General features: G+C 44.9%; 1 protein-coding gene across 1 annotated transcript in view; it reads right to left on the bottom strand.

The window, feature by feature from the left end:
* Ppm1h (protein phosphatase, Mg2+/Mn2+ dependent 1H) overlaps positions 1–17585 on the bottom strand; it is a 265243-nt gene that overhangs the window by 145596 nt on the left and 102062 nt on the right. The window lies entirely within an intron of this gene.

The following is a 17585-nucleotide window of genomic DNA, read 5'->3' as shown; positions in this document are numbered from 1 at the left end:
AGTTTAAAAGTAAACAATTTTAGTTACATACTAAATCACTTCATTTGATGACAAGAACAATCAATCTTACATGTAATTTATCCACACATATACGATCGTTCCTTCTTTGTGAGGAAAAGGCCAGGGCTTGGCTCAATGGTAAAGTGCCTGCCTGCTGTGTATCAGGTGACCTAGGGCTCAACTCAGCACCACACAAACAAAACTGAAGGAACATGGTCATAACCGGATAAGAGAAGTTTCCAGAAGGTGACAAATGGGAGTTTTTAAGGTTCATAGTTTGCATTTAGGCTTTCTCTAAAGCATGACCAAAAGTGTAGCTTCTTCTCTCAAAACCACGAGAAACTAATTTAACAATTTTGATTATTCTTCAGCATGGGGGTCCCGGCTGTTAATCCCAGCACTTGGGAGTTCTAGGCCAGCCTGGTCTACAGAGTGAGTTCAGGACTGCCAGGGCTACACAGAGAAACCCTGTCTCAGAAACAAACAAACAATCAAACAAAACAAACAAAACAAAACAAAAAAACAGAAAAAATTTTAAAAATTATTTTCTTTCCTCTATTCATATGTAAAGACCTTGGTTCTTTTTTAGCAAAGCTAAAACTCTAAACGAAATTATCCACTGAACAGGAAACTAGAATAATTGCAGACAGACTGTATACTCTGACTGGGTCAGGGCACGGTGGAAGCTATCCCGTACCCCTCATTGTGTGTGCTAGCATCCCGGTGAACCCCCAGGCACAAACATCCCAGTGAGAACAATAATCAATTGTTCTCCATGGGGTGCTGAAAAAGAAAGGGGGTCTCAGATGTAACCGCAAACACTTCCTGTGCTGCCCGCAGAAATACTGACTTGTAAGGCAGGAAGCACACAAAAACCCTGGGTAAGCCTGGTTTACACAGCTTAAAGAAAGGCCTTCTCACTCACTCAGAGTTATATAACTCAAACCGCCTCTCCCCCAGGATGCTCTCCTTGGGGAGCCCACAGGGGAAGTCAGAGCAGCCAGTCTGCATAGATAACAAACTCCAGAATCCTTTCACAGTCTCCGGTAAAAATGGAGACCTCAAGCATTCTTACTTCCCAGACACCGACACTGGCGCCCTCGTGTGGTAGGAAGTGGGCTACTCCTGGGGCACACACACTGCTGCACTTTTGATAAACTTGAGCACAATGGAATTCATTCCCCGGCCCCTGTGTCCACAGCTAACCAGTGTGGTGGATGATACTAGCAAATTTTAAACTAAATTATCTCTCAAAGTTTTTCTACAGGAAACTGTTGACAGAAAGCACAAGCAATCATGCACATGTCAACAATGGCATTGTTCTCTGGAAGGACAATCTAACCCCATCTGATCACAAGCATATACTGCTCAGGAGAACTGCAACACTCTAGCAGACAGCAGTGATACAGACCTGACCTGAACTTGCTACTGTAACCGACACATTTGGGCCCTGACACATTAGCTACTAATAACAGAATATCTTAGCTCTTCACAAGACTTTAAAAAAATCAACTCAGAACCATGCCTGGCATATAATTCATAAAACTTAATAGTTGCTTGTTACTATTTTAAAATACTGCCCTTAATAATAAAAAATTATTTTTTGTTATGGGAAAATAATTCTACTCTATGGGTATATAGTATTATGATTATATGTCAATAAATGGATAGGCGCATTGAGAATGCATTCCTTTTTTTCCCACTCAAGATAGGGTTTCTCTGTATAGTCCCTGCTGTAGATCAGGCTGGCCTCAAACTCAGAGATCCACCTGCCTCTGCCTCTCAAGTGCTGCAAAAAAATATTATTTTTAATAGATAGACGAGCGATGACTAATCCAGAAATAGTTTGTAGGGAGCGCCAGTTTCTGCTTTCTGCTCCTTGAGAAAAACAAGTCCTTATTTGGCTGTTCCTGCTTGACCTGGTCGCTTCCGCATAGATACAACCTATCCGCTATCCCCAAGTGGCTTGCTAGGATTGGGCAGAACTAGCTATTTAAGTGTGGTGCGGGGATTTCCCGGGGTCAGAAGATTGTATCAAGGTTCCTGAGTAAAACTGCTTGAAGAAGATCTTTGCCGGTCGTGTCTTCCTTGCTGGTCGAGGTTGGGCGCGACAAGTGGTGGCCCGTACGGGGACCCAGAAATCAGAACTTCTCGCAATCAGGGCAGCGCTGGAAAGTTCCCAAGGTAAGGTGGGACTATAAGGACCACGGGAAATTAGTGGCTATAAAGTTTCAGGGTAGTGAGCAAGAAAGTTCACAGTAGTAGCGAACTGAAAGTAAAGTTCGCAGTAGTAGCAAACTAAAGGTAAAAACAGACAGCCTTGTAGTCGATGGATTTTTTTCATCCTCCTTATTTTGTGGCTGCTTGTAAACCTCCTTTTTCATTTGGGAATCATTTTTGCCTATTGCTGTGAGGATTGTGTACAGTAACGGTGAGTTACACAAAATCATGGGGAATTCACAATCCCACCCAATTTTTCTGGCTCTTCAGGAGCTGTCTGAATCATTGACCTATATGAAGAAATGGGGAAAGTCAAGAAAATAGACGCTTCTAAGTCTCTTGATGAAGTTTCTGGTGACATTATGAAGATTTTTGACAAAGAAGGCTAACTAACCCTGGGGACATCTTTGAAATCATGCTTGAATATTGCTTTGATAGCTGCTATCACAGCCCCCTTTTAAGGCAGTTTTAAGATTACATCTCAATTAATGTCTAGAAATATATAGTAAGACAAATTATGTGTTTTTTAATTTGTGGTCACAGTGCACAGTGAATTCAGGTTTAAATCATTTTAGGTATTATGGTGCTCACAAAATGAAGAAGGGTATCAGCTAATTCTTGTCTGTGTTAAAAGACTATCCCCTTAATCCCTTTTATGTCTGTGCCTTCTGGGAGACAGTTTCTTTTTAGTATGCATGTGTATCCCTTTTGTAATTGCAGTGTGTTGGGATTTGAGATTTCCACTTCCTCTTACTGCACATTTAAAATTTCCAACCTGCTGAGTGAATTTGTGGACCAAATTTAAAGGAACTTTATGCGTAGCTGGTTCTTGCTCAAGGTGTTTAGTAAACAAACTCAGAAAATGGATTCCTAGCAATGTTCTGTTTATCAGATGACTGACCATTTCCTGTCGAAAGTTAAAACGTAGAGATTGATTTACTACAGCTTGTGCAAAGTTGTGTGACAGCGCATGGTCTTTGTTCCAAGGTTTATCCTTTTAACTGCAAAGAATGAAGAGATTTTAGATTTAGCATATGGAAATTTAGTTAAATTGCTAGAAGGTAAAGGATTGATTATTGCCCCGAAAAGGTACAAAAGGGCAATCTCGTAAATTATTTAGAAGCAAAAGTAAGCCCTTATATCATTATCCCACAGAAGGTTGAATTGAGGAAAGATAATCTTAAGACTCTTAATGATTTTCAAAAATTATCGGGAGATATTAATTGGGTCAGATGTTATTTAAAATTACCAAATTATGAATTAAAACCATTGTATAATACTTTAGTTGGGGATTCGGCCTTGGATTCTCCTAGACAATTGACTGATGAAGCAAGGGAAGCTTTAAAGAAGGTTGAAAAACGATTACAAGGCGCAATTTTACATCGATGGAAGGAGGGTGCAGACATTGTGCTATGCATTCTAGCCACCTACATGTAGCCCACAGGATTGTTGTGGCAAGATGGCCCTCTGCTTTGGGTTTATCCCAGGGCTTCTCCAGCTAGATCAGTAGAGTATTATCCTACAGCAGTTGCATGATTAGCCCTGAATGATATCCAACAATGCATACAATATTTTGGTGTTTCCCCAACTTCGATCATAGTGCCCTACAGGTCAGCAGATGAAGATCTTGTGTGGCACTGTGGATGATTGGGCTATATTACGCTGTGGATTCCATGGAGAGATAGATAATCATTATCCAAAACACCCTTTGCTATCCTTCTTTAAGGAACATCCCGTTATTTTTCCTAAGGTTACCTCCAGTGTTCCTATACAGGGGGCGCCAAACATTTTTACAGATGGATCCAAAAATGGCTGTGGAGCCTATATGATTGACCATCAAGAGCCAATTTTGTGTCAATATCAACCTGGCTCTCCACAAGTAACTGAACTCAAGATTGTGCTGGAAGTGTTTAAAAATTGTTTTTTTGCCTTTAATTTGCTCTCTGATTCATCATATGTTGTTAATGCAGTTAAGATATTAGAAGTGGCTGGCCCTATTAAAATTAGCAGCATGGTATGCCAGCTGCTGAGGGAACTTCAGGAATTGATTTGGGAAAGATGTCACAAGTTTTTTGTCCAACATATTAGAGCTCATACAGATTTGCCTGGTCCTCTCAGTGAGGGAAATGATCTTGTGGATAGATGTACCCGAATGGAGTTTATCTTCTTAAGTTCATCATTGGATCAAACCAGACAGTTTCATCAACAATTTCATGTGCCTACTAAAACCTTACAGCAGAAGTTTCACCTGTCTCGAGCAGATGCTCGACAGATAGTTTTAGGATGTCAACAGTGTATCACTTTCCATCATCCCCCTAGTGTGGGGGTTAATCCTAGGGGCCTCCTACCCCTAAAGATTTGGCAAATGGATGTAACTCACACATCTGGATTTGGGACTCTAAAATACATTCATGTTTCTGTGGATACTTGTTCAGGTGTCATTCATGCTACCCCTATGAGTGGAGAAAAGGCACGCAATGTTATTGGACACTGCCTAGAAGCCTGGGCTGCTTGGGGAAAGCCTCAACACTTAAAAACTAATAATGGCCCAGCGTACACTGCCCAATCTTTCAAATGGATGTGCAGTTGAGCCATGGCCTGCCTTATAATCCCCAAGGACAAGGTATTGTTGAGCGAGCTCATCGTACATTAAAGGAATGCCTAATTAAACAAAAGAGGGGAATAGGCCATGGTAGAACCCCCAAGGAACAGATATCCTTGGCCCTTTTTACTCTTAATTTTTTAATTTTGGATGATGATGGCCTTTCTGCCGCTGACCGACATCAATGTCGGGCGGGCACATTGAAAGGTTATGTGAAATGGAAAGATGTGATCACTGGCTTATGGCATGGGCCAGATCCCGTGTTGGCGTGGGCGAGAGGGTCTGTTTGTGTGTTTCCTCAGGACCGGCAAGATCCGTTGTGGGTCCCTGAAAGATTGACCAGGAGGTGCAACAAGAATGAAGATCCTGCTGTTGATGATACTTCTTGGTGTGACCCAAATGCTGGTCCAAACGGAGCCCCAGTGGGGGATACTATCGGTGTTCCTGAGACTCATGCCAATACGTCATGACCTTTAAGCCCATTCCGCTAATTTGTCTAAACAGTTATCAAGTTAGCTTTTAGGTAATTGGACTGGAGAATTCGATTTCTTAATGGATCAGCTACGTGTAGCCATCGTGACCGTGAACTCCACACGTGCGGATGCTAGACTGGCTACGGGATTGTCATCTTGGATTGCTGCTGCTATGAATCATCTGAGGGAGTGGGCGGGTATGGGAGCCCTAGCTGGACTCTTGCTGCTGGTCTCCCTAGTGAGCCTGTGGTGTTTGTGCAGGATGAGGTTTGTACAGAGGCAGCATGCGGCCATGGTCGTGCAGGCATTTGCAGTCATTGAGGCAGGACAGTCCCCCCAGGCGTGGCTAACAGTCATATAAGATATATAGCCACCCTTACTCTACTGGACCCTGTTTCCCCTGGCATATTCTGTGTCCCTGAGCATATCGAGTGACCCTACTCAGTGACGGGCAACTTCCCTTCTCACCTAAGACATGGGGCCTTGAGGACGACAAGGTAATCTTACGACGGGTACACGAAGGGAAGATCCTAAGTGGGGGGGGGGGGTCGCCGTGCTCAGTATATGCCAGTGTCATCAGGGTGCCAATAAAACAAAATGGGGGAACTGTAGGGAGCTGTGAGGTCCCGCGCCCCGGGGATGGTGCCGGTTTCCGCCTTCTGCTCCTTGAGAAAAACAAGTCCGGTTTTCGCCTTCCACTCCTTGAGAAAAACAAGTCCTTATTTGGCTGTTCCTGCTTGGCCTGGTCGCTTCTGCATAGATACAACCTATCCGCTATTCCCACGTGGCTTGCTAGGATTGGGCAGCACTAGCTATTTAAGTGTGGTGCAGGGATTCCCCGGGGTCAGAAGATTGTATCAAGGTTCCTGAGTAAAACTGCTTGAAGAAGATCTTCGCTGGTCGTGTCTTCCTTGCTGGTCGAGGTTGGGCGCGACAATAGTTGTCCTAAAGGAAAGTGCCATCTCTTTGGATTCTGCACATTTGATATTTGTTTTTCCCAGGTATTTATAGAACCTAGGATGGGGCCATACCAACAGCGGGGAAGGAGAGTCTCTCACGCGGAGATCTGCGTTCCCACTCTGGATGAGACTCCACAGTTGCTTTCTGAAACAGCTTACCATGAGTCTGGAGGGCAGGCGGCTCTCACCCTTCTCATCACCATGTCCCGCAGGGAACCACATGTTCCCATGTGTCCACTCTGTACGGTTTGATTGGCTGATTTGTGTCCAGTCAGTTTTCAACATGTCAAAGCCAGCATAAGAACCCTCCATCCACGGGGCTGTCAACCTGTAGCTTCTCAACATACCCTCCCAGTAACACACCGGCGAGGAGCAGCAGACGTGAGGGCAGTTGGGTAACTCTGGGCAAGTCCATCTTGGGCTCACATGTCAACGCTGTCTGTTTACAGCCTCGCCATGCTCACTACTACTACTACTACTACTACTACTACTGCTACTACTACTACTACTGCTACTACTACTACTACTGCTACTACTTCTTCTTCTTCTTCTTCTTCTTCTTCTTCTTCTTCTTCTTCTCTTCTTCTCCTTCTTTCTTCTTCTTCCTCTCCTCCTCCTCCCCCTCCCCTTCCTCCTCCTCCTCTTCTTTTAGAAGCAACACTTTTTTAAAGGTTATTAAGATATTTTTCCATCATTGGAGAAAAAATCTAGATTTTATATGTCAGCAAGAATGTTGTTTCGTTGTCATGAGTTATTGAAGAAGCTCACGTTTATGAATCACAGTTCCCTGCAGCTGTCTGACTCGCCGTGTGGGTCGGGAGATGCTGAGGAGCCCAGTCTGAGATGAGCTCCCAGCCTCTCCATGTGCCTCAGATCAGACCTGGCATCTTTCTAAGGACTCTGACATGGGTCCTCTCAACTCCTGGTGGTCAGGTCATCCCTAGTCAGCACACCACCCAGAGTTCTTTAGTCTCCAGAACTAACAGATAAAAGTTTTAAGGAACGAGCTGCCCTGCGTCTTCACGGTGGGTGGGGTCGGGGTGTGTTGGTGAGTGGGTTGGGGGATTTTGGGGGGTGGGAGGGGAGATCTAAGTGGATAAATGGAAAGTTTACATTCTCTTGACATGCACAGAAAAAGAGGAACCAGTGGATTAAAGGCCATTTCTATTGTTTTCTAAGCATTTCTAAGCCACATCACCACGGGGAACACAGTGCCATGAGCACCAAGAGCCAAGTCATGAGCAAAGAACAAGGGCAGGGAGACCAGAGGCAACTTTCAGCTGACTGTTTCGTGGCTGGAAGAGCTATGGTGGAGAGGGTTCTGGGAGGAGTGGCAACTGCAGCTCAGAGTTAACACTGGTCCATGTTCTGGGCCTTTTCCTCTCCTTTTGGACGTTCCTGCAGGCTGTGGATTTCCACACCACTCGCTGCCTAGACCTCTGCTGAGGAGGTAGTCAGTCTTCCTCTCCCCTGCTGTGGAACGCTGATGCCGCAGCTCTCTCCTGCTATTGTAATCAGACACTGAACTACAGATACTGGAACTACTCACGCTGGCGTGCTTCTCTCCAAATTAAACAACGTGAGGGCGCTCTTAAGAAAATGCCCTCAGAGGGCATGCATGTGTCCCCATGGGTACTCTCAAGCTCAAAACAATCCCCACTTCAAACGAGAAGTGGTGTGTGTGTGTGTGTGTGTGTGTGTGTGTGTGTGTCTTTCTCTCTCTGTGTCTGTCTCTCTGTCTCTCCCTATCTCTGTCTCTCTGTCTCTGTCTGTCTCTCTCTCTGTGAGAGAGTGTGTGTCTTTCTCTCTGTGTCTGTCTGTCTCTCTCTGCCTCTCTCTGTCTCTCTCTGCCTCTCCCTCTCTCCTCTCTCTTCTCTCTCCTCCCCTCGCCCCCCCCCTCTCTCTGACTAGCCTGAAACTTACTATGCAGGCTGGTCTCAAATCAATCACTAAGATCCACCTGCTTCTGCCCCCCAAGTGCTGAGGGTGTGCACTGTGCCTAGCCTGCACGTGCTTCTTCACTGTAAGGTTTTTAGATGCCTATGAGGGTAACTTCTTTGAAGGCAGTTTGGTAGAATCACTCACTTCTATTCCATTCCTGGTATTGGACACTTGGGGGCTGGCAAGCCAAAGCCCTTGGGAAGTCAATGTTTGCACGTGATGGTGATCTCTATGATAAATAAGAACTCTTTAAAGGCTCTCAAATCAAAGTAAAGAAAAACCGTGATCCTGCTTGCTTCTTTGAATCTCAGCCTAGTCAAGTGAAAAGTTCTCCAGTGGTAGGTGAGGGGTTGCACATTAGTTTCAATACCTCGAAGATACTTGAAGTGTTTTTCCTGAAGAGCAACTCTCAGAACCGTCCCTGGAGATGCCCAGACCCCCTTCTCTCCTGCTGCCCACACTTAAGCAGCAATCGGAGGCACAGGGATGTTAAGGCTTACACACTGCTTACACACTAACAGAGGAGGATCCGTTACTGATTTGCCCCTTTGAGGGATCTATGGCTTTTCATACACAGACTGCACCCAAGTGGTCCAGGCATGAGCAGAGCCCACCTCCCTTGGGATGGACACAGCTTTTCTTTATAACAGGTTCAGCAAACAGCCGTGCTTGTTGGCCTTTTGTCTGAGACCACGTGTAAGATTTCTCTTCCTTAGTCTTCTAAAGCAGCAATTCCCAACCTTCCTAAATCTGTGACCCTTTACACAGCTTCTCATGCTGTGGTGATCTCCAACTAGAAAATTATTTTCATGGCTACTTCATAACTATAATTTTGCGGCTGTTATAAACTATAATACATCTGTGTTTCCCCATGGTCTTAGGTGACAACATATGTGCATGTGAAAGGGTCATTTGGATGCTCCCCGCAAGGGTCATGCCCCACAGGCTGAGAACCACTGTTCTGAAGAGAATTCTTATTTCTTATGAATAATATCACCAAACTGCTAATTGACTAACGAAATGAAATTTATACATGCCATGCAGAAACCCCATTTAATGATAATCCCTTGCTTTTCTTCAAACTATTATTTTCAACCTTCAAACTTCTTTTACTTCTTAATGTAGAGCTCCTTTTTAAGATTGATGATTTCTTTCCAACATGGCTTCTCCAACTTCTGATGTCCCACTTCACATGCAAATGGAACCTGAGATCAATCTGTGGCTTCCCTCTCAAAGGGAGGCACCACTGTCAAGCTTTCAGTCGAAGATTAGACAGTACTACTCACTGCACTCTAGCTGTCCTAGAGAACTCACTCTATAGACCGGGCTGGGCTCAAACTCTCAGAGATCCACCTGCCTCTCTGCCTCCTGAGTGCTGGGATTGTAGGTGTTTGCAATCACACGAGGCTCGAAAGGTTGAATTCTTTTAAAATAAAAGGCTTAAGTTGACTTCACTGGCTGGCAGACTATTGTATTAATGGGGTCAAATTAAATTTTTATGCCAGATAGTAATTGTCTACAGTGAGAAAAGTGATCTCTTTGTTATCCTTGAATCCTGTTGTCACAAAGTATAAGAGACATCATCAGTCACAAGGGTAGAGCTGGGCTACACATTTGACGTTGCCAACCAAGCACAGCTGTAATAATTTTTGCCTCTTGCTGTAATCCTATGTTATCAGGTAAGAGGCTTCAGGTATTCTTCCGCCTCTTAGGAAGTTGCACGTTTGCACAATACATGAAACTTTTTGGAAGCACACACTTCAGGTTTTACTAAGTTCACTGCGGACACACAGGCCAAGAAAGGAGGGAGACATTAATCCTTTGTATTGACCCACATAACCCCCTTGGCTGTTCCTCCTGTTGGTCAGCATTCTGTCTTCAGTGAGATGGCGAAGCTGTTATTGATCCTGTTGTTCCATTTTTGGCTTATAATATGCCCATTTCCCCATCCATATCAGCTTGACCTTTATGTGACTTATGTCACAATAGTCTCTTTCTTCTCTTTGCTTTACAACTCCCTCTCATGGTGGCTTTAATGAGAATGACCCCAATAGGGTCATAGATTTGAATACTTGGTCCTGGTAGAACTGGTTGGGAAGGATTAGGAGATGTGGCCTTGTTGGAGGTGTGTCACTCTGGGTGGGCTTTAAGGTTTCAAAAGCTCACACCATTCCCAGTTAGCTCTCTGTCTCTCCATGCCTCATGCTTATGGATTAGATATGAGCTCTTAGCTATTGCTCCAGCACCATGTTGGTCTGTGTTTCCATTCTCCCTGATGACATGATCATGGACTCACTCTTTGGAACCATGAGCCCCAAATTAAATGGTTTCTTTTGTAACTTACTTTGTGGGTCATGACAATAGCAAAGCAACTAAAACACCTTTCTTCTTGGATCATTTAGGACTTGTCTCTAGCTTGCACTTTTTCTCTCGCCTTCTTTGTTTCTTTTTTTCTTTTTAATATAGTTACATTTTAGCTTTACTCTCTGAACTTGTAACTCCTGAAATCTTAAACTCCCTAGGTTTGCTTGTGAGCTGCAGACCTTGCCTACCTGGACAGATAGAATGACACTCTAGGCACCACCTCCATCCACCCTTCCTGAGGCATCTGTCCAGCACAGAGATTTGGAAGCATCCGTCAACCCTAACTCCTTCTTACCTCAGGTAGTCAGAGGTCTGGTCAGTTCAGCTATTCTTTCTCATATCAGGTCGTCTGGCTTCTCCCTCTAATCTCTGCCTCGTACTAAGTTCCCACCATCTCTCACCTGCTGCATGGGAGCCTCCGAGTTCATATCCCAGCATCCTCTGACCATTGTCTTCCAATTCATCTTGTCACATCTTGTCATTTGGTTAAAGTTGCAGCTGGTTATCTCATCTGACAGATGTCATGTCTAACACTCACCGCTCCTGTCTTATTCTAACAGTCCTCACAGGAGTAAAGGCATTCTAAAAAGACTCTACCTTTCCCTTCCGCTGCTTAATTATTGAGACTATGGACCAGAAGGAATATGAATTTCCTCAGGAATCTCAGTCTGGGAGAAAGGAAGGGCTAAAGCCCTTGTGCTTGCCAAAGGGGGTAAGCCCGTCTCTGAGGAAAAGATTTCATACAATTCTGACAGCTTGTCAGATCCCTGTAGCGGAGATTCTGAAGTGGAAGTAGTGATGGATAGGACTGTACTCTGACCAGGACTGTTGAGTAATGTGTACTCAGCCTCTCTTTAAACCTAAACTTCATGTCAGAACCCTGAAGATGTACTGAAGCCGGTGGTTGGGGGAGCAGCCACTGAACCTCTTTGTTCCTCTTCCTAATGTTGTCACATTGAACAACACTCCTCCTCCTATCTTTTCACTGCTACGTTGTGTCTTTATTTGGCTTCCTGGGATGTGTGGCTGAGCCTAACTTGTTACAACTTCCAGGCCTAGGCTTGGATCCCAACAACTCAGGTACCATTACCATCATTTGGTTGATGCTCCACTCCAAGTACACATGACCTGCATCATGGGTTCTTTCTCAAACCGTCTCTACACATGCACTTCCCTTTAATACAATAACGCTGTGACCCTTTAACACAGTTCCTCATGCTGTGGTGACCCTCAACCATAAAATTAATTCCATTGCTATTCTGTAACTACAATTTTGATGCTGCCAATATAAATATCTCTTGTGCAGGATCTTTGATATGTGACCCACAGGTTAAGAACCCCTGGGTTAATCAGAAACACCCCACCCAACTCCTTCCTAAAATTTGCTTGCAGAATTACTTATTTATCTTTTCTTATTATTGTTGTTGTTTATTTTATTTTATTTTATCTTATTTTATTTTATTTTACTGGGGATTGAATCCAGGGTCTGATAGGCATGATCTAGGCATGACAGGCATATAATCTCAAAGCAAGTTTTACTCCCTCCTGTTCACTTCTCTTTGTTTATATATCAATTAATTGATTGATTGATTTTGTTTTTTAAGCCACAGTTTCTCTTTGTAGCCCTAGTTTTTCCAGAACTCTCGCTCTGTAGACTAGGTTGGTCTTGAACTCAGAGATTTGCCTGCCTCTGCCTTCTGAGGGCTGGGACTAAAGGCACGCACCACCATCACCTGGCCCCCTCCTGTTCACTTTTCAAGATCACAGTTCAAATGTCACATGTTAGGGATGGGTTCTAAAGCTATCTCAATTCAGTTCAACTCCCAAAGGCTGCGTTCCTAGACACTGAGGGTCTCCGCCCCCAGCTGGGTTTGATTGGCAATAAAGAACTGCTGTACAGCCAATGGCTGGGCAGGAAGACTGAGGCGGGACCTGGAGATTTGCAGGCTGGGGCCACTGGCTACTGGCCCCTTCCTCGATCGGGCCTTGAGTAGCAGGGGAAAGTTTAGGACCCTCAGGAGTATCGGAGAGGAGCATTTGCTAGCGGGGAAGGTTTAGGAGGGCCCAATCTTTGAGTTCGCGACCCACTGGGAGCCAGCGCAGTCCCGGAAGCCTTCCACCAGACCACCAGTGGCCACTTTGTGTCAGGATTCCCTTCAAACTGGGCTTCTTATCTTCACTGCACTGGCCGAGTCACTCCATTACTGCTTAGTGTATCTCGCTCCTCCAGGTCTAGAAGGGACGGAGCTGTAAGAACTGAGCTCATCTTGCCCCAGGGCTCAGCACATTGACTCAGAGATCAATATATCTGCAGGGTAAAGGGAGAGAGTCATGGAGGGGTGTGTGTGTGTGTGTGTGTGTGTGTGTGTGTGTGTGTGTGTGTACACTCGATTCTGCGCTGTTTGTCTCCCATTGATGGTTTTCGGCTGTAGGTCCAACACAGTCCATATGCATTTAATATGTTATCATTAACTACAGTTTCCAACTGTGCTATAAGCCTAGGCCCTACTTTAAGTGTGACTATGTGTGAGTTTGACTTTTAAGGGATGTTTTCTAGCAGGGGGGGAAGTCCCTGACCTTTTAAAAATCAGTGTATCCAGCAATTTAAGCTAGTAAACTCTACAGTTAGAATACACACCAAAAGACCCAACCATCATGGTCTTGCCTGATTCTGCATCCCACTCTCATGACAAAGCCTTTGCATATCTCTGTTCCAACCAGGGGAGCCTCCATACTGAAACATGAGGGCCCAGGACCTGCTCTTATATCCAGGTCTCTGCAATGGTCACAGTGTTAACGCTCTTCTTCTCAAACTGCACCTTCTCAGGATGCCTTCCGTGCCACCCAGCTATCTCCAGCTTACACAGGTTTTAATTCCACCTTTTCCTCAATAGCATTCATCATCTGGCACACTCTACTTCTGTCTGTCTGTCCGTCTGTCTGTCTGTCTGTCTGTGTTTTAGATATGGTTTCTGTGTGTAGCCCTTGCTGTCTTGGAACACATTGAGTCTAGGCTCAAACTCAGAGAATATGATGCCTGCTTTTGCTGAGATTAGAGGCACGTGCCACCACACCCAGCCAGACTACATTTTAACTGCCTCTTTAATAAATGCTTCATGGGTGTTTTGTCTCTACGTCTCTTGGTGGATCCCCAGCATCTCCTGCTGGTACACAGCAAGCACTCAGTGGCTGATGTCATGGTTTGCAGGCTTTTAGAGAACAGCTTGAACAACAACAAAACAGAGGACATAATTTAAAAAAAAACATGCAAAGAAACCAAACAGATATCCTCTGAAGAAGAAGCATCATAAGCCACTCAGCACATAGAAATACAGTATCACGGGGCTGCAGAGATGGCTTTCCTGCTTTATCAGGAGCCCGGAGTTCAGACTCTAGCATTCACATCTACCTGTAACTCTAGCTCCAAGGGATCGGATGCACCCCTTGTAGCCTGTGTGGGTACCATCAAACACACACACACACACACACACACACACACACACACACACACATATCACGGGCACACACACTCCACACACACACACACACACACACACACACACACACACATACACACATACATACTCATATGCACATACAAAGGCACACACTCACACACACATACACAGGCACATACACACACATTCACACACATACATGCACACATGAATACACATACATGCACATATACAGGCACACACACACACTCACACACACATGCACATACACAGGCTCACATGCTCACAACACCACATACACACGAATAAAAGGTTTAAATTATAGTATCACTAATTATTATTCAAAACTACAATAACTACTACCACATATTCACTGAGAGGACTGTTTTCAAGGAAAAAAATAAATAAAAGAAAAAGAAAATAAAAGTGTTAATGAATGTGAGAAACTGGATCCCATGGGGTTCTTGGTGGGGGATGTGAAAGGGTGCAGGCACGAGAAAGCACAACTATCAGCAAAAGATTAGACTGAACCAGCATAGAATCCAGATCTATCTACTTCTAGGTAGACAGGCCAAAGGGGTGAGAACGGAACACTGAGAAGTGTTTGTACGGAACCCCCGTGTCAATCGCAGGTGAGGGACAAACAAAACGAGGTAGATTCTTAAGGAGAGAGTTACCCAACCTTCAGAACTGACTCACACCTGGATAACACCATGACCCTGAACCCTAACACAAGGCAGGTACAAAAGGACACATATTGTAGAATTTCCTTATTTTAGGTACCTAGAGTGGTCAAATTCATAGAAATGGAATGGTGATTGGTGAAGGCCCAAGTGATTGGCAGGATGGGAAATTAGTGTGTATGAACCCACAGCCCTGGCTGCCCTGGAACTCTCTCTGTAGACCAGGCTGGCCCCAAACTCACAGAGGTCCGCCTGCCTGTGCCTCTGGTGTGCTGCGATCAAACACCCCCTTTCCTCCCCCAGCAAAACGTCTTTTGCAAAAAAGACAAATGTTCCAGAGGTGGGTAATGGTGGTGGTTATACAAGTAAGTGGGCATACTTAATGCCACTGAGCCGTACACCTAAAGTGCTTAAGATTTTACTGCAATTTTACTACAATTAAAATCAAAGGGCCATATGGCTGTTTTAAACTCTAACTAAAGAAGGACATAAGTATAAAGGAATTAAGACTGGAAATAAGCGTCCAGCGGTGTCCACTCTGCCTAGCTCATCCTCGTTCCCTCCAGGAGCACGAGTCTCATAATGGTTTGGGACCATCACTGGTAGCTTCGGGTTCTACCCATGAGCACACTACCTGTTCTCACCATCCCTTTGGAAATATTACCTCAGGTTCCACTTACTAGGAGGAGTGGGGCGGGAAGAGAAAAGAAAAAAAAATCACTGACTGGCCTAGGGACACACATCCATGTGGCCCGTCCTTGGCAGAGACTCTCAGGTTCTAAGCTCTGTCCTGCCATAAATCCATGCTCAGAACAACCCCATCGAGTGGGAGAAAGGACTATCTAACTTCCCGTTCACAAGTGGATAAACACAAAATTCACTGAGCTTTATACATGGAAGAGCGGCTGTCCTGAGGGGATTGATGGTGAATATGCATTAAGGATTGAAAAAGTATTTTTATTATATGTGTATGAGTATGTCCACAGAGGCCAGAACAAGGTGTCCGCTGACCAAGGCGTCGGCTGCCCTGGAATTGGAGGTAGGGACACTTGTGAGCCTCCGTGTGGTGGCTGGGAAGTAGATCTGCATTGTCTAGAGGAGTAGAGCGTGTTCTTAACCACCGGGCTATCTCTCCAGCCCTGTATTAAAGATTTCTAATTAATGACTCCATCAAAAATTTTCCACTAGACCAGCAGTAGATTACACACTTCAAGCCAGTTTCCTTTTGCCATTTGGCAGTTACAAAAAACAAACCTAACAGAATGAATAAGTGTGTCCACATTACCGAGCTAGTAAGTCTTAGCCTGAGCCACCTTGCTGCCGAGCGCTCACATTTAACCGTTATCCTGTCCTCTCCAGTAAAGCCCTAACTTTGGTTCTTTGGGAAAGGCCTCAGTTCATGCTTCCTTTGGCTGAAAAAAGTGCTAAAAACCCCACAGGTCCTTTTAGATTTTCCCTAACTCAACCACAGGGGTCCCTGGCTTCTGCCCATCGGTTGGGTGTAAGTATCTGCATCTGTCTCGGTTAGCTGTTTGTTGGGCCTCTCAGAGGACAGCCATGCCAGGCTCCTGTCTGTAAGCACATCATAGCATCAGTAAAAGTGTCAGGCCCTGGAGTCTCCCCTTGAGCTGGATCGCAGTCTGGGCCTGTGACTCCTCTCCCTTAGGCTCTTCTCCATTTTTTGTTCCTGAAGTTCTTTTAGACAGGAACAATTCTGGATCAGAGTTCCTGACATGGGATGGCAACCCCATCCCTAGGAGCTGAGGAGGAGGGCGACCCCATGGGAAGACCAGTCTCAACTAACCCGGACCCCCAAGATCTCTCAGACACTGGACCACCAACCAGGAAGCATGCATCAGCTGATATGAGGCCCCCGACACATACAACAGAGGACTCCCAGGTCTGGGTTCAGTCAGAGAAGATGCACCTAACCCTCGAGAGACTTGAAGCCCCAGGGGGTGGGGCAGTCTAGTGGGATGGGGGGTGAAGGGGGTGGGGACATCCTCTTGGAGTCAAGGGAGGAGGAATGGGATAGGGAGTGGCCAGGGGCGGAATGGGAGAAGGGGTAGTGGCTGTACTGTAAAGGAAGATTAAATAATAATAATAATTCACAAAAAAAACCCCAAACAAAACCCCAAACAAAACCCAAAACAAAACAAACAAACAAAGAAAAACCACTGGTCGTTGCGCTTCCTGACTCTCTAACCATCTCGTTACTTCTATTCTCTGATCCTAAATGAAACAAGACACTATTTTCTAGACTAAAATGGAACTCCTGGATCTCTTAAATTTTTTGTGTATTTTATATAAAAACGTACTAAAGATTACTAGAACAAATAGTGACATTTGGGTCACCTCATTTAATGTGCCCCGATTTTCCCACAGGGCGCCTCTCCACAGGACTGCACAATCTGCTGATCCACAGGGTTGATGTCCCCCACTCCCTGTCTAAGGGCGTCTGCAGTTCTTTCTGAGGAGATGTTGCTTTGTTCTCCAGCCTCTGGAGAGAGAGGATGTACCCTGGGGCTTGTCAATAGGAGGGCATTCAGTCTGCCAGGCCACCCCATAGGCTGCAAGGGCCTTCAGCCAACTAAAACAAATATTAACTTGGAAGAACATTAGGAACAGGCTCCAAACGGCCAAGTATAATGGACAGGGAAGGGGAAGACAGGGTCACACAGCACGGCTGGGCTCTGAGCCAATGGCTAGAGATTCTTCTGCCCCTTACAAGAGCTTTTCAGGCCATTTCCTCTTAAAAAAAAAAAAAAGGCTTCTTTGAAACCACTATATATATATATATATATATATATATATATATATATATATATCTCAGCTCCTAAAACAAACCTATTTATAGTGTTGTGTCTACTTTGTTCAAAAACAAA

This window comes from Rattus rattus, chromosome 1 (genome assembly GCF_011064425.1).
Source record: "Rattus rattus isolate New Zealand chromosome 1, Rrattus_CSIRO_v1, whole genome shotgun sequence".
Taxonomy (NCBI): Eukaryota; Metazoa; Chordata; class Mammalia; order Rodentia; family Muridae; genus Rattus; species Rattus rattus.
The sequence above is the reverse complement of the archived record's forward strand: the minus strand, read 5'-3'. Positions and strand labels throughout refer to the sequence as shown.